This window comes from Thermobia domestica, chromosome 3, assembly GCF_964235325.1.
Source record: "Thermobia domestica chromosome 3, izTheDome1.hap1.1, whole genome shotgun sequence".
Lineage (NCBI taxonomy): Eukaryota > Metazoa > Arthropoda > Insecta > Zygentoma > Lepismatidae > Thermobia > Thermobia domestica.
Window position 1 is genome coordinate 21,263,684 of NC_137456.1, and position 24,647 is coordinate 21,288,330.

Sequence of the window (24,647 nt, forward strand, 5' to 3'; positions counted from 1 at the left end):
AATGGTCAATTATCTCAAGACACTGGTAATTAAAAATTAAAGTGATATGATAAAAACCATCTAGGGTCCAAATCCTAATAACCCCCCAAAAATGAAAGAAATTGGTTCAGCCGTATTAGCGTGATGAGCGGACAAAGAATTTTGTACGTTCTCTTTTATATATATAGATAGAAGATATATATATAGATAGATGCATGAGGTTTATTCATGCCAAAAAAGTCCTGCTAAGACCGGTTTTTCCAAGCACTCAAATACCTATGAGGTCTATGCCGAACTTCACTGGTCTATTTCGGTCCTCGTGAGGTCTAACGCGGTCCTCGCGAGGTCTAAGTAGGTCCTTCGAGGTCTAAATGTGACTTCAGGGCTGCCAACATACTTTAAAACAACTTGAAGAATCAAAATGAAATATGCCATATTAAATTGTTTTGCATTTTACACAAACAAAAATCACTGAAATTTCGTACCATGGAAATATTAACAGGGAGATGTTGTTTGATGTATTATTTAGTGCAACAAAATTAACAGTGTTGCCATCCCAATAACAAGATTTTTCAAATAACACTAAGCAATGTTTTTCTATATTTCAAATTTCCATGTTAAACTAAAACTTACTGCCTTTATTGTTTAATGCTGCAAACCGAAGGCGTTGCAGTATCGAAAACATTCAAATTTCAAAGGTCTCTACTACAATAATATGACAAGTGAATTGCAAGGGAAAATGCATATTGTAAGTACCTTAGTGTCGAATACTACGATGACAATACGACTTATTTCGAAGAAATGGAAACAACGATACATCAAATTCTTTATTTTGAAAAAGGTACTAACTATAACAACCAACCGCATAATGGTTTTCACTAGACACAAAGATTACAATGCCGTTTACAAGAATTTGATAAATCAATCCGTACTTACATATGAAAAAACGTTGTTAAAGATTGTTGTACTGCATAAAATGACGTATCTGTAGGAACCTTTTAAAACACTGTTGGTTTCCTTTGCTTCCATAACATTACATCGATTGTTTTTGAAAACTGTATTTATAACAAATTGAGGAAGAAGATGATGGTCGCCAGATTAGTACACGAGCTTAAAAAACTAATAGTTTTTAAAGATTTTTATAGTTTCTAACTATTTCAATTTTAGATATTTTTTTTTTTACTTTGGTATGATCTTTATGCTATTTAGAAAAATTTCAATTTATCTGGCGTCATCGATAAAGTTTATTTACCACAATTTCTTATTTTAAACTTAAGACCAAATTTCGGATCCATGACCAGGCAATTTTGTTAACAGTTTATTTTGTAGCTAATGAAGCTCTTATATTATAAACAATTACATCATCTTAGTAATAAAGTGTACTTGGCTATAAGGCTTCGACTATTATTATTATTATTATTATTATTATTATTATTATTATTATTATTATTATTATTATTATTATTATTATTATTATTATTATTATTAACACGAATTGGTTAAAAGAAACTACAGAAAATTTTCGGAATTACATAATTCTTAGCATTGTTGCAAGCTTATCTCCATTGTTTATCACATTTCCGGAACAATTTGAGATATCAAATTGCTCTATACTACATTATGATCTTTATATCCATTAAAAAGAATATATGATTGAAAGTAGTATTTTCCAAAGCGGCTTTAAGAAGTAAAACATGTTTGATATAATATCGTACAATACTATACTTTGAACATGAATTCCCTTCATTTAATAGTTTTAACGCATTAATGAAACGATACGGCAATTCGTAATTTTCCATCGACTTCATTTTCTACGTAGTAAACAAAATAAATGTTTCAATTATTGGTTGAAACCAGCATTCAATCCAGTTCTTCCAAAACATCGATGTTAGAAAAAAGTTACAAGTCACAAACACATCTAATACAAACTGCAAAAACTTTCTTGTATTTTCATGTAGCATAGGCTTCAAGAACAAAATGAAATGTAGGAAAAGACAGATGAAATCAACACTTGGAGAATATATTATCTATTCTTGTACAGTCGTGCATTTTTTAAAAAATAATGTATCTTCCTTTTACCCTTCCCTGTAACTTGTTTTTATTTTAGAGTTGACTGCGTGATAAGAGTTAAAGCTGTCTCGTCTCTAGAAGGTGTTGAGGAAAGGGTGTCTTGTTTCGGAAAATGTACTATTTCCATTTGGAGGAGTGCTGTCACGCCTCGTATCACGTCACGAATACTCTGTATCGTCCCGTCTCGTGAGTAAGCCTAGTTGCATGAAGGTACAAGTTAAAAGGTGTTAACACATACATAATTGAGTGTTTCAGCGCAAACCTAAAATTTTGTATATTCAACCAAAGTTAGTGACGAGGCCCTCAATGGTAGGTAATAGAGCGCTCACTTCCGGTGTATGAGATTCCAAGTTCGATCCTAGCTCCTACTCAAGTGGGAATTGTGGAGGGAAAGTTTTGTGTATGAGTTTTCTCGGTGTTTTTCCGTTTTCTGCTAATTTCTTTATTTCAAAAGTTTGTTCGGTCTCGTTACCACTGTCTCCTTTAGACTCGTCTGGGACGTTCAAGCCAGAAAGAAGGAAAAGAACTTCAAAAATGCTGCGGCATTCAAGACGTATATCATAATAATACTTAGAAGACATCACTATTTTTGCTCAAAGATTGAAGTTGAGCACCCTATTCAACAGCGAGCCTGTTTGAGACGGAGACCTACCGTTTAACGTAGACTCTGAACCTCAAGAGCTCCCACCGGGGCTTTTCCCTCCCAAAGACGCGTATGCTAACTATATACCACAAGGGAGCTCGTTCGTGGTTATATACAATGTTTGAATTCGTTTATCGACATTGCGGGTAAGTAAAATAACGCTCAACATGACACAGACTTCTAAAGATGCAATAATTCAAAATGATACATCGTTTTCTTAACCTCTCCCGCTCTAGTAACAGTCGTGAAAATAAAACTTTTAAATTAATAATTTTCACGACAACTAAATTAACGACGTATTTTGTGAGATATCTACATGTAATCTTTCCGAATGTTCGAGTAAAGTATTGAATATGTCTAACAAGATATGTACAATGTCAGGCATCTACAAATCCATAAACGACTTCGTTAAAAGAGTTAATATAACATCGTCATACAAATTCACTTACGATGACAAACTGAAGTATTTAAGAACACAGTTACGAGTGACAACTATAGAGACTATACAATACTTCAAGTGGGCAACGATAAAAAATAGAAAATATAATAAATTGTAGTTAGTTTTGAGTTAAAATTAGGAGTCAAGAGTTCACATATTCCGTTCTGAAATACAACTATCAGATTAAAATTATATGAAAAAAACAAATCCAGTGGAATATTTTCGAACTTGAAACCACTAAACCCGGTTTGAGGCGGGAAGAAAGCAAACATTCCCTCAAGGGATGTTTCAGTTAGTTTCTTTGGAGATCATTCAAATGGGATTGAGGGGGAATATCTCTCTCGTTCTCCAGTAATTCGCACCCTGGTTGTAAGTATTAGGGTACTCTTTATTTTTCAACTTCCTTTTTTTTCTTTTTTTTTTAATCTCACCTAGGATGGTTCCATATCAGACCAAAGCAACTCATGAAAAAAATTAGTTCAGTTGAATAATATTAAATGGTTCCAAAACCGACCTCAAGTTTGGAATGTATTTACAACACACAATATGAGGCAAATGTAGCCTACCTTATAAATTTGGAAAGACAAATGTAAGTTAACAAGTATGAAAGTAATACGTGTTAAATGTTTATAGATAAGAAGGAAATAACATCAGATGTGTGTTCTGGTTAAACGCAACCCAAAACATATCATATCACACTTTTCAATTAAAAATTTTGCACTTGAACCTAAGATGGAGGACTTCGAGATGGCAACCATGATGGTACTATACAGTAATAAATGCGATTTTACCTTAATTATCCTTATTCAAGATATCACTTCTTCTAACCGTTAGAAACTTACAAGGTACTTTTGCTTCGCATTGTATATTGTAAATCACTGAAAACTTGCGGTCAATTTGGGCACCATTTAATATTATTCAATTGAGCTTATTTTCTCATGGGTTACTTTGGTATAACATAATATGAAACCATTTTAGGAGGTGAGATTCAAAGAACCTCGGAAGTTGAAAAGTAAGGACCACCCAATATGAATAAAGGGTATTAATGAACTACACCGACAAACTGTAAGAGGTGATTCCTCAGATCAAAAAAGTCAAAACGTTCCTATGGACCTGTGGGAAAAGCGCATAGTTTCAGAGATAGAGCTGTCCAAAATAGCGAAAAAGCCAAATTTCAAGAGGCCCTATTTCGAATTCGAGAAATCGTGGAATGGTGGTCTTCATCAGCATAAAGGAAGTCATGCATACGCAATCCAAAATGCATAATTCATTAATGTTCAATGGGTGTGTAGAGTATTCTCTAAAGGGTGAAATTCCCAGACATGCCATCAACCAAATATGATTTGATTTATGATTGGTCCAAAGTAGGCAAATGATCAGCCTTTACAACAGTTAACACGAAATCCTTTGGCGCGATACGGAAGTGTTAAGGATCGTCAACAACACGGACTCTCGTACTCGAGAAAAAGCATGCTGTGATGTTTTCTTTCATGCTTATAAGTGAAGAAAACGTGAAATATACCGTGACGAAATACATCGCATTACACGTTATTACGAACACTAAAAAACATGGACCTGCCGGTTCCTAACACTTCTGACTTCCCTCCGAAGTACTGGATGTCGATTCTTGTCAAGGCTTATCTCCTGCCTATTTTGTACCCTCCTTGAATTCAGAGTATATTTGAAAACTCTATTGAGAACATATTTGAGAATTATACCCTGTACAGAATACCCTGCAAACCCATTGAAAATTGACGTAATATGTATTTTTGGATTGTGTGTGCATGACCTCCTTTACGCTGATAAGGATCACCATCCACAGTTTTTGGAATTGGAAATAGGGCCTGTTGAAATTTAGCTTTTCGCCATTTTGGACAGCCCTAGATCTAAAACTATGCACTTTTCGCAATAGATCCATATGAACTTTTTCTCCCATATATATATATATATATATATATATATATATATATATATATATATATATATATGTGTGTGTGTGTGTGTGTGTGTGTGTGTGTACATGAAGCGAGAGAGAAACTTTTAACTCCTGATGTTATGCGAGTAATTATAAGCTATACAAGATAGTGAAAAGCAAAGTGAGTTGTAAAGTGTAAATAAACGTTAGATTTTTAAGGAAGTTTACGCACATATAATGTAACCATATACGTAATTGCGCAGTCTGGTATCAAATTAACGCTTTCAGGCCCAAGAAGTCAAAAAATATGTAGAACTCTTGGTATTACGAGTAGGGTAATGTAATATCTGCAGGTACATTCTGAAACACGTAGAAAAACAATCCATTTATCATGTGGACCGAAAGCGTTTAATTAAAAATTGACAAATATGGTTCGCCCCAGAAAGTGGGCATTAAAGAAATAACGATCATGTCAATAGTGTAAAATACCCACGTTTGGAAAAATTTCTAATTATGTTTTTTTAAAACTAATTTCATGATGCTGAGTCCAATTATGCTACTTTTTAAAAAATAAATGTAAAAAATATACCTCCAGTCCCCTATAGACCTTATGGTATTTGAATACCTTGGAAAAGAGGTCTAAACGGGCCTATAACGTCCCGTCTAGACCTCATGTGGATATTTATCTACATCTATTTAAGAACGAGACTTAAAATTTGACATTTTTCGGTTACCCAAAAACCTTTAGTTGAGGGCAGGGATACACCCACGGGGACAAATTGGGGCTCGACTTCCCACATGACTTCCTGTTCTCCAAATGAAGTTCGACTGTTAGGTCTTTACTTCAACATGTTTATTAAAGCAAATGAATGCTTATAATAGAACAAATAGAAGTGCCAATTCTTCACATGGGAAAAATAAGGTTTAAACGAATATAAAAGTGGAAATTTGAATGTTATAGACACTGCCCCACTTATAGAAACTGCCGAAGTTTTGGAAAGGCTGAAATACGTTTTTGATTAATTTCAATTAAAAGCTTATGTACCAGACTTCTTACCTCTAACTTTAACAAATACTCACATAAATTTTATTAATAAAAAATTTGAAATTTGAACATTATAGAAATTATTCCCTTTCCCCAATGTAACCTGAAAAATCAAAACATCTATTCTCCTATTTTTGATTAAAAGTTTAAATATCGAATCCCTCTCCTATATCTCACATTTAGCAATTTCACAATAAAGAGTCGAATTTCGTAAGATAGAATTTACCCTACTTTCGCTATTTCAGAGCGGAATTTTCTGAAAGCACGGAAATTCAACTTCAGTTAATTTTAATGGAGAGCTCAAATGCCAGGTTTTGTTTTCCTAATGTCAGATATTTCATTCTTAGAAAAAGATTTGAACCCCTTATATACATAATTTTAAAAATGCCTTCTTATGATTTGTTTTCGTGACGGAGTCACCTGTCCAAATTTTATTTCTACCTATAAGTATTCATTTATGTTTATGAGTGAATTACTTATACTACCGTATTTAATAATATTGATCTGAAAGAAGAAATCTAAACAACGTCAACTCATAACAATTATGAATTTCCCAAATTCAATAATTAGTACTATACTGATCAGTGGCATAGCCATAAATATACTATACCAAAGAAAGTACTAATTATTGCGTAACGAAAAAATAGCTTACACACAACAGACGTACACGTACACATACAACAAACATTATGTGACGTTATCGGTTGAAATGTGGGACATATGGTCAGCCAGAGTGCTTCATGGGCTTTTGTGACACGAATTTTAGTATTGTATTTCATCATATAGAGGTGAGGTGAATTTCAATTGAGACAGATAAGAAAGAAGTTAAATTGTTTCCAGTTTTCTGTAGTTACACAGTATTGAAATAGTTACACAGTACTGACTAGCCACATGGCTCACATTTAACTGGGTGAGGAGTGACAGTGCATCGGTTCCCAGGCGCCATTATTTGTGGCTTTCTAGATCACAGTTCGCCATCTCTTAATTCACTAACAATGAGGTTAAACTAGATCTAAATAATATTATTTTTAAAGAAAAATAAACACCCACCTTCTTTTTAAGTGGTATCTACTCGTATCTGCAGATGGTAAATTTTGATGGCTATTGTAACGAAACATTGTTTTAAAAAATTAAGACTGTTATATATAACACTGAAATCCTATGTAGGGTTAAAAATATAGCTTATGAGAAGTAAGTTTTTCTTTAAACATCTCATGTAGAGCTTGTTCCTCATGACAAATTATCTGCATAAAAGAGTCTTAACAATTCTAAATAAAAGTCACAAATGAAACACACTACATGAAAGCAGAATCTATTTCAGTATCACTGTACTAAATGGGAGTGGATTTGGGCCGAATCATCTCTCTGCCTACGTCTTTGATACTGAGTATTCATCAATTTTGTTGCCCTATTTTACCTAACTGGATGCAGACAGTTTACTATCGCATAACTATATGAGAGTGATCTTATCCTTTTCTTCGATTTTTCTCCATTTTTACTTACAAGTGTCGATAGGAGAAAAGAAAGTATGGTGATCGTAAAACGACTAAGATTTTGTTTATATGTCATTTATAACTCTACAATGTTGTACTAATCACTCGTTAGGAAAATGTTTAAAAGGGTTCCTATTTATTGTTAATATTATTTACTATATCGTCAAATATGACTCATGCAATTTTACTGACATTACATTAACAAATTTCATAAATAACTCTACTACTTGCTAATCATTTGTAATTACAAAGTCTACGTACGGTAGTCTGATTTGAGGCTGTTTTCTTCGAACAAAGTTTTGATATAGAAAAGAAAGAAATGTCAGGAAGGAAAGAAAGAATTTTTCACAAATGTTTCAATAATACCGGTAGCATATTTTTCTTTAAGAAATCAGAGCGAAAAAGTTCAGTGCGGTGGTCCGTAAGCAGTAAATATATACCATGGGGGTGATTGAGTGTAAATAAAGAAAACTAAAGCTTTTCTTTGGTGTAAATAACTTGTATTCCACTTAAAAACTAACAGCTTTATGTGGCTTAGAAAAAAAATATACCTTTGTTTATGCAAAATAAGAAGAAACTTATTTCTAAATCTCAATGATATTTGAATGCCTTTTTAAGCCTTCCAGTTATTGTTTATAGCATAGCAGATTGTCCTGTGAATTTAATCCAAAATGTATCACATACGAAAAAACTATAAGCGGTCAAAACTTTAGCCGAAAATGTAAAAAAAATAAAATAAAATAAAATAATAGAAAAGCCAAGAGATCAGGCACTGATATTCAAACAAGCATAGGGGAAGGTAATACGACTAATACTAAATAACTATAAACTATTGCAGTAGAACAAGTGTTGGAACTCTGGATAGATAAACAGATCCTATTTACAGCATCAGCACTATTGGCATACGCAACGGCCACTGGAGACTTAAGTTGAACAAAATAACTTAATAAACACAATGCACTATGAAACAAAAGTGTACACCATAAAAGACAAAGATAGCACAGCATTTAAATGAATTCTAAGCAAAAAATGTTCACTTAAGGCATTCCTCCCATTTACCCCCGCACCATGTACCCAATTAATCCCGTGGAGGTATTTGGAAGGAACAAATTTTAACAAATTTTAACTGCCTCACAGTGAGGATTCAAGATTGCTGCTCTTCACGGCACCATCCTTAGGAAGTTTTTAAGCAGCAGGAAAAATTCTGGCTCAAAACATTAATAGATGAGCGATTTATTATAACTCAAACCAAAACACATACACACCTGAAACTGGGTTCCAAATATGTCATTTCTCAATCAAATCAGTTTTTGGTTTTTTGTCATTATTACACCCTCTCAAAATTCACCTAAGCTTTTTTTTTCTAATCAACATCTACCATCCAAAATTTGTGTCATTAAATTCCATAGAAATATACTGAAATGCAAAATATTTATATAAATTATTAAAAAGTTTTCCGCCCAATTACCCCCTTCTACTCTTTCTCCAAAATATATACCAAAATGATTATTAATGTTTAAAAATATGTTTTAGTGTACCATTGCACAAAAATGAGATATACCTAACTAGTTATATGTATGAATCAATATAATGCATTGAGCTGAACAAAACCACATGTTTGAAGGTAAATTCTTATGCGTAGTATCTAGAAAATCGAGAAAAATGTTTTTGTAGTGATGAAAACTATGCGGTTCTTTAACCAATAATACTGACAGTGTTTAATTTTACTGAAAGAGATAGTTATTGGCTTGAGTAATGTATGAGTAGTTTAATGCACTGTTAACTAGCAAATTGTAGATCTTTGTCTTTTTCGAAGTGACACACACACTCTTTTACACACATAGGATTACTACTTATAACTTAACCTTACAATTCAACTATGACATACGCTTTTATTTTTTATTATACTTGCTCATTCTTTAGGTCATAATCCAGTTCACGGAAACGATATTGGGATACTAGTTTCTGATATTCTTTCTAATGTGTTGATTTTAGCCAATCTGAATCAAGGACGAGCATCTTTTAAATTCCAGACAAGACGAAACAGTTGTCTCCCAAACAGAGAAAATAAATTAATGGCATCTCCAATCAATCAATAGGCGTGGGAGATTCGAGTTCGATCTTCGGTGGGGGGCTGCGATGGCTCAGTGGTAGAGCGTCCACCTCTGGTGCATGGGGTCACGGGTTCAAATTCTGCTCCCGCTAAGTGAACTTTGTGGTGGACAAACAAAGTGTTCATGGGTTTTCTCGGGGTTCTCCCGTTTCCTCCTACTTTCTTTATTCCACCATTTCATTCATTTCTCACAATCACTGTCCCCTTTTGCCTAACCGGCATAACTGTGGGACGTAAAACTCAAAGATTTCATTTTTTTCGATCCCCGGTGGAAGTTCATGCGGTTTGAATCCCACAATAAGTTCACGTTTTATGTAGCCTCGATACTCAAAGAGACGCTAAACACAAACCAAATCAAACCAAATCAATAATAGCAGTATTGAGTTTCCTCTAAAATAAGATAGAACCTATTTTTAGGTAACCAAAGGACGCATTCCGGTTTTTACCTATTTATACAAATATCGAGGCTTTTATATACAAAAAAAATAAATTCGGGTTTTATCTATTTATACAAATATAAATATAGTATCTTTCTACGTGTATTATGAGTAAATCAACCATTTTGAGTTCTGCAACTACTGGGCCAGAGTATGGCTTAGCGTGTTTGCACACGATACCGACAAAATCGGAGGAAGCCCCGATAATATCGGTGTCGGTGTCGGCGTACTTTGCACATGTCGCTGACAATATCGGTGGAAGCCCCGACAATATCGTTGCCGGTGATGAGAGAAGTAAGCGACACACACAATATATTCTGCACTGCTTCTAAAAATCTTCTCCAGATATAAAAACAAATAAAAGTAATAATAATCGGGAAAAATATTTTTTAAAACAAGGATTACAGAAACTGTTCTGAAGAGGTGTGGAGAACGGCACAAAACAGAAAAAATAGGCCTATGCCTAAACATGTTTAGATTTAACAGTGCCGTTTTAAATAAATGTCGTAAACATACTATTTTTGTTTCGATGAGAATTGATGCTGCGGTACATTGCAAACTATATTAGTTTTTAATTTTTGTTGAAACACTGTTACATATTGTATGTATGTATATTATTTTGTTTTCCATGCAATTAACACTAATGTCATAGTAGATTAAATTATAAGATTCGAATTAGTGATTTTGTCTTACATTGCTCCATACATAGTGGCGCAAATCCCGGGTGGATGAAGGAAACGTGTCCCCTCCAATCTTGGAACTGGGGAGATTGCCCCCCCAATAATCCGATTAGAAATGTGTTTTTTGGGGGAGAAATTTGATTATTTGTGTCCGGTCGCCAGAAAGGAAAGTGAGGTGAAATTAATGTCCACTCAGAATAAGCCTCAAAAGTGCCCGCCTCCCAATGTTGAAGACAACTCTGCTCCCCTGATCCTCCACGGCATTGTTTCTCGACTGATCTTACCCGTCCCCCTCCCCAATGTTGAAGACAGATTTGCGCTGTTGAATACTTACCTGTCGATGCTCGTTTCTTTTTTTCCATGAACTCAAAATCCTGGGCAAGGCTTGCATAAACTTCTCGCCATGCTTTTTGTTTTTCAATTCTGTCCTTGAAAGAGTCTGTTACCTTATCCCATATGCAAGGTCTACATTACACAAGTTTAATGTGGGTTAAAATATGGAATGGAAAAATTCTTCCCATCTCTAAAAATCTAAGCAAATCTAGAAAGGTAAGAATGCAATAATACACAACATTTTAATCCAGTCACTGTAGCTAAACTGCAGAACTCTATGAGAGGGTTGATCCCGGTGCAAAGGGGACTGGATACATAGTTTTTGTCTTTGTTTTCAATTGCCATTCTACAAATTCTTTTAAAAAATGGAGAATTTGGGATAGTTTTGGGAGTGAGGAAAAAATCTGCAACAAGTGAAGCATGAAGTTACATCCCTATTGTTGAGATCGCAATCAAGAAAATGCCAAATGAGTCACTTGTCCTTGAAGCTTTGCTAAGAGTGTTTGATTGTGCTGGTTTCGTGACAAAATAATAATAATTCTACTTTGACTTGTCAACAAATATTTTATTCAATCATTGCTTATTGAGTGGGACCAGGAAAAGTAATCTTGCATACAATTCTGATGAAAATAAAAGGAAGTAATAATAATCAGGATTTTGTCCATATGCTTATGTTCACACAGGCACGTAGCTAGGATTTCGTGAAGGAAGGGGGGGGGGAGGTCCGCGACATGAAATACTGTGGTGATCACACCAGGGGCTTGATCATTCTAAACTATTTTCTGGAACATATATTGGTTCTTTTAGCCAGGATTTCGTAACAGGGGGGGGGGAGGATATGAAATTCTGAAGGTCCAGGAGATCGATCAATCTAAACTACTTTATTATCAACATGTGTTGGTTTGTTAGGACAATAAAATGAGGATATGTTGGTAAGTATTTTAATAAACTATGAAGAAATCTCGAGTAAAATAATAATAAAAAAAGTATTGAAAAAGATTTTACAATATGTACGTCTTTCCTCTGTTTATTCAAATATAACAATTTTCCTTTCATTATGACCTCAACTATTATAAAATGTACATACTCAACAATGTCTTATAAACTATTTTACAATATCTGCATTTCTTTCTCTCTTGAATTAAATTCTAACAGAAATTTCTTTCCACATAATTTTTTTGTTTTTATTATTCCGTCAACTACTGTCGGTTCCAAATGACAGGCTATTAAAGGAGCAGTAGAAAATTGTTCTTGAAATAACATATTTGATACTACAAGGATGCGATGACGAAAAATTATGATTTAAAAAAAAAATGGCCACACTGTCACACAACGGCACTATGCTTTTGGAAGCTTAAAATCTCCCTGACTAGTAGCAGAATCTGAGAATTCCGTAACTTTTCTAGAAATTTCAAATTCCCTGACTCTTCCAAAATACCTCGATTACCTCGCCACCATGTATTGCAAGAAATACAAATCTCCTCATAAGAAAGAGTAACCAAAAGGTTCCTGCATTTTTTTTTCTTTTTAACGCTGATCCTTCTTTTTCTCATTTCACTTTGTTTCATCCTTCCTTAATTTTTTTTTTCATTTCTGGTCTCGAAGGGGGGGTCCGGACCCCTCGGACCACCCCCCCTTGGCTACGTGCCTGGTTCACAGTGTATCAAACTTTGAAAATTACGCTTAAATTAATTTCCAAAATGTATTAAAATTTAAATGCATTAATAGATTTAAAAATATACCATCAAAGAGTGTGTGTGTGAGAGAGAGAGAGAGACAGAGAGAGAGAGAGAGAGAGAGAGAGAGAGATAGAAAGAGTGGAAAATAATCAAGAAATTGGTTATCTAAATTTCCTATATTCTATTTGGTAATAGCTATTTAGAGGGAAACCAGTACTCTTCAGACTTCCCACATTTTACACTTATTTAATAAAAGGAATTAGCTACTCCAAAATGGAGACTGTAAAAAATAATAAGCTGTTCCGAAGTTGTTTATAGGACAAGATAATAATATTATTATTATACCATTGTAATAGAAAAAAAATGGAAACATCAAAATTGCAAAGATAAGAAACGAAACAAGAATACACAGCACCTTGTCACTCACTCTCTTCATCTAACCCACTGGCCGGACGACATTATCGGCCGCATGTGCATCCAATCATAAAAAAACATTGCCCCCGACAAAATCGGTATCGGCGATACCGCCGACAATATCAGGGGCTTGGCCCATAGCATCTGCGTGTCGGAGGATCGGCCGATAATGTCGGTGGCGTGTGCAGGCTACGATTTGAGTACGTTGAAGTCGATTTCACCGCCGATATTATCGGCGCTTCCACCGATATTATCGTTGCTGGGTGCCGTATTCTTGGAGAATGGCATATATTACTAGAAATCTGACAAGTTATGCCAGGGCTTATTTCCTGGTTGGTTCTTATTTTTATAGAAACACAGTAACAGGAAGAAAAAGGATCCTTATGTGACTTTCTTAATAAAGCCGAAAAGACGTTACCATGTAGGAGCACTTTGTTTTCGGAAGTTTGGTTTCAACAGTTTATACGACTATGTAAATAAGTTAAGCATAATCAACATATCTTTAAAGATTTATTACTCAATAACCTAGATTTCCCTTTATTTACTATGTATAAAATTATAATATTCAAATATGCACCACTATACATTTCGTAAAATTAACATGTTATTACGAAGTATTTTTTAAAAATATGATTGTGTTAATTTGTATAATTGGCAACTCTAAGAAAGGGTACTATGATGAGAAATTCTGTAGTTACTGGAGCATGAGCAAGCTTAACCACTTTAAAATGAATCATCTATATGTTGTGCGTAGGGTACGAGACGCAACGATTTAAAAAAAAAAACAAAAAAAAAACTAACTAACTCTTTAGCCTATGGAACCCGGGGGTTGAATGCCGATAAGCAGTCGAAATTTGATTAGACACAGTTTGATAGATGAAGTTTGCATTTAAAAAATGCATAAAGTAAACAAAAGTCAAATGTTTCAATCTATGCCTTACCTAGAAAGAAGAGGAGATGTAATATTTTCTTGCTTGTAGAACATGTACTCGTGAGACTTATTACAGTATTCAATATAATTTGGAGTAGACACGTTCACCTCCCACTTAGGTTCTTGATACAGCCCTAAATTCTCTTCGTTTCCCTCCTATCTTATCGGTATTGAAGGTCATTGCTAGAGTTTTTTTTTTCTTGTAGGATGACGCGAGAATTCAGGGGAGCAGGATGGGCCTAACAGAGAGTCAGGTGCCCCTGCTATAAGCGTTTTGAATCCTAGATCTTGCAGATACAGGTTCAACATGGCAAGAAAATATTACAATTTAATTATAATTATTCTATTTTAGCTTCTCACTAATAAGTAAGTTGGGCTTAATTTTACATAAGTGTACTGTAACTACAAAAATTACAGTATCTACACTAATTCAATTTGTTTAGTTTTACATAGTTTTCAGATTTTTATGTACACAATAGTAATAAAAATAATCAACACTTTAAAAACAATCAATTTTATACAGATAGATACAATACAGATATTTAAAAATAGAATAAAATGAAATTTCCAATTTAAAATTCGATAATTTGAAAGTGAATTTTTATGAAAGCTGGAAGGAGACGGAGAAAGCCCTGAGAAAATTGGAGAAATGAATGGGAAAATTCATCTCAGGCAATCAGAGAATTAAAACTACATATTACGTGAGACTAATTTAAGTTCTTTTTTAAAATTTTATTTTGGTGTACGTAGCTGTGAAAATAGTTAGAACTTATGCAGTTTGTTTCAAGCTTCATTTGTATGAAATGCTGGATTCATTGCTTTTTATTTAGCTCGAGAAATACTCTTCTATAGTTGTCTATTTTCTTTCTTAAAAGAAAAGTCTCCCTTTGTATGTAGTATCGTTACAAAGTAAACAGTCTTCTAAAGAAATTAAATGAGAGATAGATCTCCAAATAAAACTTATGATCATCATATCTCCTTAGTTACCTGTATTACGAGATAATTCAGAGATAGAAGAGAGAGAGAGAGACGTTCTACGTATCTTTCCAACATATTGTACAAATGCGTAAAAGTGTGGCGCAAGTGGACATAGACTTTTCATTTATTACGTATAAGGAATTTCTACTTTATATTGATAATGACAGAGAATTAACGTCGAAGAAAATTGAAAATTAGCTTACAAAAGTGTATTCCCTTCTCTATAGGATTGTAGACGTCTGGATGTTTAGCACGATCATCCATTTTGAACGAATTATATATCAGCTGTGTGATTTCCAACCGAATGTATTATCAGTGTCGTCTTCAAACTTATTTACAATGAATCTTTACATTTCGTTTCCCGTCAAATTTCGACTTCTAATCGTTGCATCTCCTACCTTACGTTTAACATATTTACTGTATGATTCATCGTAAAGTGGTTACGCTTTGTCATGGTCTACTAAATCCCGAAATTATCTTTACAGTACGCTTTGTAGGGTTTCCAAATCCACAGTTATATATACAGTTTGTAATAACATGTAGGATTACGAAATGTACAGTGCATATTTGAATATTATAATTTTATATATAGTAAATAAATGGGAACTTATTTTAAACCATTGAATACAGGGATGTACGCATAAACTTATTTCAGAAAGGGTCCAAATTCAATATGAGTACAAATTACATTAAAAGTTATCAAGTCACTTCTAAATTTAGACTAAATTTTCGAAAAGTGGGGATTTCGGAGGAATCAGAACTCCAGGAACCACTCGTTGCGAATCCCCTATTTGGGTAGTAAATCTTCTCAATATACTGATTATTCGAACCTTATTTACATAACCTTCTAAATTATTGATTTCATTTGAGTTAAGCTACCCTTTTAGCAGCAAGGCTATATGAGACGTGGACCTACCGCTTAACGTGAGATCCGAAAGACATGTATTACCATCAGGAATCAAACTCGGATCAACCGCGCCTATTGACTGAGGATGTTATTCAGCTATCTCTTGGCATTAGAAGAAAGTTCTTTGGCCTTCTCAGAAATAAAAAAATGGCTGCTATTGGCTCAGATTGGCTTAAATCAACAAACGCGGAAGAATATCAGAAACTATGGAAAGACAATATTCTTGTCAGTAACTGGATACTAAGAATGAACAATTATAATAAAAAATAAGAACATGTAACACAGTTGAATTATAAGGTCGAGTTGCAAGTAATATATGTGTAAAGGAGTGTCTGTGTCACTGTTTGTAAAAGACAAACATTAATAAATAGATCTATAATTTCCTAGTTAAGAGTTCATTGTACTACGCATGTAATACGTAATTCAATAACAATTTATGTAAGAAAATAAAAATCAGTTGTTATTGGAAATAAACGACACGATTTCTAGAGTCGTAAATCCTCTTTTCGTTTACCTTGAAAACTACGAATGAGAACTTACCATTGACATGTGATTTTATTTAGGTCGATATAGTCTATTGACTCATATATTTTATATGAAATGCACAATATTACAAAGAAACATATGTTAAAGTTCATGTTAATAATAATTTTGGGATATAAATCTCATTAATCATACTATGTACTGTCATCTTGCTAAGGTCGTAATGAAGAGTTTAATAAATGTATATTTGAGTATCACATTCATCTCAATAAGTATCATGTTTCTCCTATATCAATTTTTAAGTTTACAAAGTTTCTTTTATAAAAAAAAAAAAAAAATAGATATGAGCTTTTTACCTCAGGCATACTATTTTGCCCAGTTCCATTAGATTTTTCGATTGATACTTTACCTTCGGAAACTTTTTTTTTTTTTTAATAATAATATTTTAAAATTTTGAAGAAAGACTGACTATATTTGTGCTTCCGTAACAGAGGCGAGCACTAAAAACGGGAGCCAGTGCATCCGAATCCCCATCCGAAACTTCAGAATTATGCACACATTTGCGAGACTGTTGAATACTATGCTTAATAAACGTACGAAAGGAGATTTAAATTTATCAGAGAAATCTAACGAACGGTTTTCTCATAGTTTCCATTTTTCAGATTGTGTAAAAACACAATTGTCAAATTCAATTATTCAGATTAAAACAGTATTTACACAATACAGCGGTATAATATAAACTTTTGGTATCCATCTTGCTATCAATCGTTATGCAATGGAAAGTTGCATCCAGGGTCTAGCCTAACACCCCGTAGGAAACTATATAATACGGAGTTCTACATATTGACGTGAAATATGAATCTTATGAGTTATCACAGAAGACAAGATTTCTTCTTAGTTAACCACAATAAAATTCTAATTAGTGTGTTATTTAGGTGCGTGAACTTGCCCCCCCCACTTGACGCACTAACGATAAAATTATTGTCAATCGTTAGTGCATCGTTAGTGCTTCTTAGTGCACCAACCCCTAACGTCAGTGCTTCATTAGTCTAGGAGCTCCAAGTAAAAACATTTGGGGGTCAAGTTCACGATGTCCCCACCACTTCAAGCACTAACGAAATACCTAGTGCCATTCGTTAGTGCATCGTTAGTGCTTCCTAGTACACTAACCCCTGACGATAGTGTTTCATTAGTTTAGACTCTACAGCCAAAACAATGGTACACGCTGTCTCCTCCACTTCAAGCAATAAGGAAAAAAATAGTGCCGTTCGTTAGTGCTTCAAGAAAATACTAGACCCCCCCTAATAGTTTCATTAGTGCTTCACTATTAGAGCAAATATTAAGTCACGAAACTCCCATAAGAAATGCATGGGAAATTTTTCACTACCTCAAATTACCGCCAAATTCAAAAGCACTAATGATCTCTATTAGTGCAATCGTTAGTGCATCGCTAGTGCTTCTTAGTGCACCAACACTAACATTACTGCTTTATTAGTGTAGGAACTACAAGTAAAAAAAAAAACTTTGGGCCTAGCGTGAACTTGGCCCCCACTTTGATCACTAACGAAAAGATTAGTGCCATGCGTTAGTGTATCGTTAGTGCCTCTAGAAAATACTAATAGTTCCGTTAGTGCTTCACTATTACTGTTGATATAGCCAATTTTAAGTCACGAAACTCCCATAAGAAATGCATTGGAATTTTTCATTGCGTTAAATTCCCGCCCAATTCAAAAGCACTAATGATCACTTGAATCGCTAGTGCTTTTCAGTGCACCAACACTAACATTAGTGCTTCATTAGTGTAGGAACTACAAGTAAAAAACCCTTTGGGTCTAGCGTGAACTTGCCCCCCCACTTTGAGCACTAACGAAAAGATTAGTGGCATTCGTTAGTGTATCGTTAGTGCTTCTAGAAAATACTAATAGTTTCGTTAGTGCTTCATTATTAGTGTAGATATAGCCAATTATAAGTTACGAAACTCCCATAAGAAATGCATGGGGAATTTTTCATTGCGTCAAATTACCGCCAAATTCAAAAGCACTAACGACCTCTTCTAGTGCAATCGTTAGTGCATCGCTAGTGCTTCTTAGAGCACCAACCCTGATGTTAGTGCTTCATTAGTGTAGGAACTACAAGTAAGAAACCGTTTGGGCCTAGCGTGAAGTTGGACCCCAAGTTTGAGTACTAACGAAAAGATTAATGTCATTCGTTAGTGTATCGTTAGTGCCTCTAGAAAATACTAATAGTTCCGTTAGTGCTTCACTATTACTGTTGATATAGCCAATTTTAAGTCACGAAACTCCCATAAGAAATGCATTGGAATTTTTCATTGCGTTAAATTCCCGCCCAATTCAAAAGCACTAATGATCACTTGAATCGCTAGTGCTTTTCAGTGCACCAACACTAACATTAGTGCTTCATTAGTGTAGGAACTACAAGTAAAAAACCCTTTGGGTCTAGCGTGAACTTGCCCCCCCACTTTGAGCACTAACGAAAAGATTAGTGGCATTCGTTAGTGTATCGTTAGTGCTTCTAGAAAATACTAATAGTTTCGTTAGTGCTTCATTATTAGTGTAGATATAGCCAATTATAAGTTACGAAACTCCCATAAGAAATGCATGGGGAATTTTTCATTGCGTCAAATTACCGCCAAATTCAAAAATACTAATGATATCTTTTAATGCAATCGTTAGTACATCGTTAGTGCTTCATTAGTGTAGGAACTACAAGTAAGAAACCGTTTGGGCCTAGCGTGAAGTTGGACCCCAAGTTTGAGTACTAACGAAAAGATTAATGTCATTCGTTAGTGTATCGTTATTGCTTCTAGGAAATAGTAACAGTTTCCTTAGTGTTTCACTATTAGTGTAGATATAGCCATTTATAAGTCACGAAACTCCCATAAGAAATGCATGGGGAATTTTTCATTGCGTCAAATTACCACCAAATTCAAAAGCGCTAACGATATCTTTTAGTGCAATCGTTAGTGCATCGTTAGTGCTTCTTATTGCACCAACCCTAACGTTAGTGCTTCGTTAGTATAGGAACTACGAGTAAAAACTCTTTGGGCCTAGCATGAACTTGGTCCCCCACTTAAACACTAACAAAGTGATTAATGTCATTCTTTTGTGTATCGTTAGTGCTCCTAGAAAATACTAACAGTTTCCCTAGTGTTTCACTATTAGTGTAGATATAGCCAATTATAAGTCACGAAACTCTCATTAGATATGCATGAGGAAGTTTTCTTTGCGTTAAATTCCCACCAAATTCGAAAGCACTAATGACTTCTTCTAGTGCAATCGTAAGTGTATCGTTAGTAGCTCTTAGCGCACCAACCCTATCGTTAGTGCTTCATTCGTTTAGGAACTACAAGTAAAAAAAACTTTGTGCCTAGCATGAACTTGCCCCCCCCCCAGAATTTGAGCACTAACGAAATGATTAGTGCCATTCGTTATTGAAGCGTTAGTGCTTCTAGAAAATACTTATAGTTCCGTTAGTGATTCACTATTAGTGTTGATATAGCCAATTATAAGTCACGAATCTCCCATAAGAAAAATATGGAGAATTTTTCATTAGGTCAAATTCTCAAGAAATTCAAAAGCTGTAGTGGTCCCTTCTAGTAGCATCGTTAGTGTTTCGTTAGTGCTTGCTAGTGCACCACGACCGAACATTAATGCTTCCCATCGTGAATGCTTTTATGGGCTAGCGTATAATTAGCTTCCCCTAAGTTTTATTTTCTACCGTCCGTACTGTTGAGGCATTAATGTTAGGAGTTCTGCAATAAGAACTACTAACACTACACTATACTGTAACTATTACATTATATATGGTTATTAGTGCTTTTAAATATGGGGGAATTTTACAAAATGAAAAATGTCGTGTGTCTAAATTTAGCCCCGCACGCTTCTCAAGTGCTATGAAAACTATTTACATGTTTAGTGCTTCGTTATTGCACATTAGTGCACTAAACTCTAACGTTAGTACTATCATACTTTAGAAGTTATTAATGAATAACTCGGGCGGGGCTAACTTTAGATTTTTCTACTTTTACACAATTTTTTAGTAATTGTGCCAGAAAAGTGGGACTAACACCAGTGGTTAGTACATTAATAGAGCTCTATAAAACACTGAGTGCTGTCATAGTTTAGGAGTTATAAGTGAATAACACACTCGGGCTAAATTTAAACTTATCGAAGTTTAAAATAATGGTCTCACAAAGGCTTAATAAACGTCAAAGGTTAGTATAACGTTAGTACTCCAAAAGGCTCTAATGTTAATACTACCTTAGCTCTAACGTTAATGTTATCTTAGCTCTAACGTTAGTGAAATCGTAGTTTGGGAATTATTAATGAATAACTCGGATGAGACAGAATTTAAAATTATCGAATTAACACTAATTTTCTCACAAAGGTAGGACAAACGCTAAAGGTTAGTGCATCCTTAAATCTTCAAAAAATAATAAGTACTAACGTTAGTGCTATCATATTTTAGTACTCATTAATGAATAACTCAACCCTGTCTAACTTTAGATTTTTCAACTTAAACAATTTTACACTAATTGTCCAACAAAAGTGGGACAAACACAAGTGTTTAATGAATTCCTAGAGCTCTATAAAACACTAAGCATTGTCATTAGTGCTTTCATGAATAATCCGGATAGGATTGAATTTAAATTTATCGAACTTCACACTAATTGTCCCACAAAGGTAAGATAACCACCAAAGATTAGTTCACTGTTAGTGCTCCATAAACACTAATCTCTTAACTTCAGTGCCGTCACAGTTTAGGAGTTTTAACAAATAACTCGAGCGGGGCTAACTTCAGGTTTTTCAATTTTTACACAATTAGTGTAAAATTTGATAAATTTTAATTGAGTTCCGCCCGAGTTATTCACTGATAACTCTTAAACTATGATAGCACTATCATCAGTGCTTAGTATTTTTGAAGCACTAAAAAACCACGAACTATTAGCGATTATACTACCTTTTGATGAACAATTATTGTAAAAGTCGATAAATTTAAATTTAGCCTCGTGCGTGTTATTCATTAATAACACTTAAATTTAAAAATCACTAACATTAGTGCTTAGTCAGCGGACGACTAAACGCTGGTTTTGTCCAATTTCCGTCAGACAATTAGCGTAAAATTGTATAAAATGTAAAGATCTAAAGTAGCTCCCCCCGAGTTATTCACTTTAACTCCTAACCTACGATAGCAGTAACGTTAATGCTTAGTGTCTTTCGAAGCACTAACGATGCACTAATTTTTGACGTTTATTCAACTTTTGTGGGACAATTATTGTAAAATTTGCTAAAATTAAATTTAGCACAGAGTGAGTTATTCACTTATAACTCTTAAACTATAATAGAAATTAACGCTAATGCTTCGTGCTTCGGGAAGCAATAACGATGCACTAACTTTTGACGTCTATCTCACCTTTGTAGGACAATAATTGTAAAATTAGAAAAAAATTCAATTTAGTCTGGCAAATGATATTCACTAATGGGCATTAACGAAGCACTAACCATGTGAAATGTTTTTTTTTAATAATGTTTGAGATGCGTGCGGGGCTAAATTTAGACACGTAGCATTTTCCATTTTGTAAAATCCTTCCCCCAAATTTAAAAGCACTAATAATCATATGGCTACTATTATGGCTAACCATATGTGTAATGGCTACTATTACGTACGGGAATTTAACGCAATGAAAAATACTCATGCATTTCTTATGGGAGTTTCGTGACTTACAATTGGCTATATCTACACTAATAATGAAGCACTAACGAAACTATTAGTATTTTCTAGAAGCACTAACGATACACTAACGAATGACACTAATCTCTTCGTTAGTGCTCAAAGTGGGGGCCAAATTCACGCTAGGCCCAAACGTTTTTTACTTGTAGTTCCTACACTAATGAAGCACTAACGTTAGGGTTGGTGCACGAAGAAGCACTGGCGATGCACTAACGATTGCACTAAAAGAGATCATTAGTGCTTTTGAATTTGGCGGTAATTTAAGGCTATGAAAAATTCCCCATGCATTTCTTATGGGAGTTTCGTGACTTATAATTGGCTATATCTACACTAATAGTGAAGCACTAACGAAACTATTAGTATTTTCTAGAAGCACTAACGATACACTAACGAATGCCACTAATCTTTTCGTTAGTGCTCAAAGTGGAGGGGGGTAAGTTCACGCTAGGTCCAAAGGCTTTTTACTTGTAGTTTCTACACTAATGAAGCACTAATGTTAGGGTTGGTGCACGAAGAAACACTAGCGATGCACTAACGATTACACTGAAAGAGATCATTAGTGCTTTTGAATTTGGCGGTAATTTAACACAATGAAAAATCCCCTATGCGTTTGTTATGGGTGTTTCGTGACTAACTATGCGCTAACGAATGGCATTAATCTTTTCGTTAGTGCTCAAAGTGGGGGAGTCAAATTCACGCTAGGCCCAAAGGGGTTTTTACTTGTAGTTCCTACACTAATGAAGTGAATATGTCCGTACGTTTTTCGGAACAAACGAATTTTTCTTCATAAGAATCAATAACAAACAAAAAACAAACGATTGGCTTCGGTTTCGAATCGAAATTTGACAGTGGGGGGGGGGCAACTTCATGTACATATGGCAACCCTATCCTACAGCTTAACGTGGGATCCGAACTACATAACTCCCTCTGGGAATCTAACCCAGGTCTCAAGCACCGAAGACGCGTATGTTAACCCTGTAGCCACGAGGGAGTTCATATATGAGAATGAGATCAGACTATGGTTCTTCTTATATTCAGGAGAACCCCCAACAGAAATGGTTCTCAGGACCCTGGTGGTTCACTAGTAGAGCGATCTCTGGTTTGATCCGAGCTCACACTCAGCCAAGTGGGCCTTGTAGTGAACAAATACCATGCGAGTGGGTTTTCTCGAGGTATCCTGTTTCCTCCTATTTCAATCATCATTATTGATCTTATGATCACCGTCTCCTTTGCCTTTGGTGCATAAACGTGGGACGTTAAACTAAAAAGAAAAAGATAGTGATTCTTCTTAACTCCATTCTCATCCGAAGCACATAGTATATAGCTAACATCCTATGTTAAGTTATGCCTTCGTGTTGCATACAGCTTCGGAATTAAGGGGGATGTTAAACCTGAATTAGTTAACTCAGCTTTGCACTTTCATCCAGCTTCTAGCAATATTTTGAGCTAAACTCTATCTTTATTCACATAATAAAAATAGTATAAAGTTTGTTTTTTCTTTCTTTCAAAGATGAAGTGTCAATTATTATATGAAAATGACAAAAAGAAGCAAAGGATAGGGAATAACATTGCATTTTACACATATAGTGTGGAGAAGTACATACGTATTTATTTATCTTTTATTTATTTTATACGATAAAACCTAGTTTTAATTAAATAATTGGGTTTGTTGCAATGTTCAAAAGTTTGTTGTAGTCTCAGTTACGAGTTACCATCGAGGCAGAAACCTAGAATTCAGTCCAAATAGCTATGGCCTATATTATTTAATTGCAAATTGCATCTTTCTATTAGCTGGTAATTCATAGATGTAGATTTATATGAATCATTTATGCACATAATATAAATCAATTTTCTTTTTTCTAAAAAAAAAAAAAAAAAAAACTTATCAAAGCGTACCGTGATAAGCACACAAAACAATGCATGTAGACTTATAGGCCCACAGTAAATCAAATATAGCTACAGAAAACTATTTACAATTTAATTATAAATACGTGCTCAGTGACGCGTGGCCATGGTTAAAAATGAATTTAATAGCCTGCGATGGATAGTGGTAAGAAAATGCATGAAATACTCTAGGTGTTCAAACAGGTTCAGGGGATAAAATGAAACTATCTTCTGCCAGGTTACGAAATGAGAGCGCAATTTTACTGCCTAAAGCCTTAGTAAAGACTAAGAGAAAGTTTAGTTTAGTATTGAAAAAAGAAGCGTCCCTCTTCAGTGCAGATACCGTATGATGTGAACCTAAAGTTTAAGGTGGCTCTACCGTCAAATTCAAATCACCGTAATGCGTTCAACGTTCAGGCACAGAAAATCGAACCCACAACCAAGCTCATCAAAGTCGAGTGCAATAACCATTA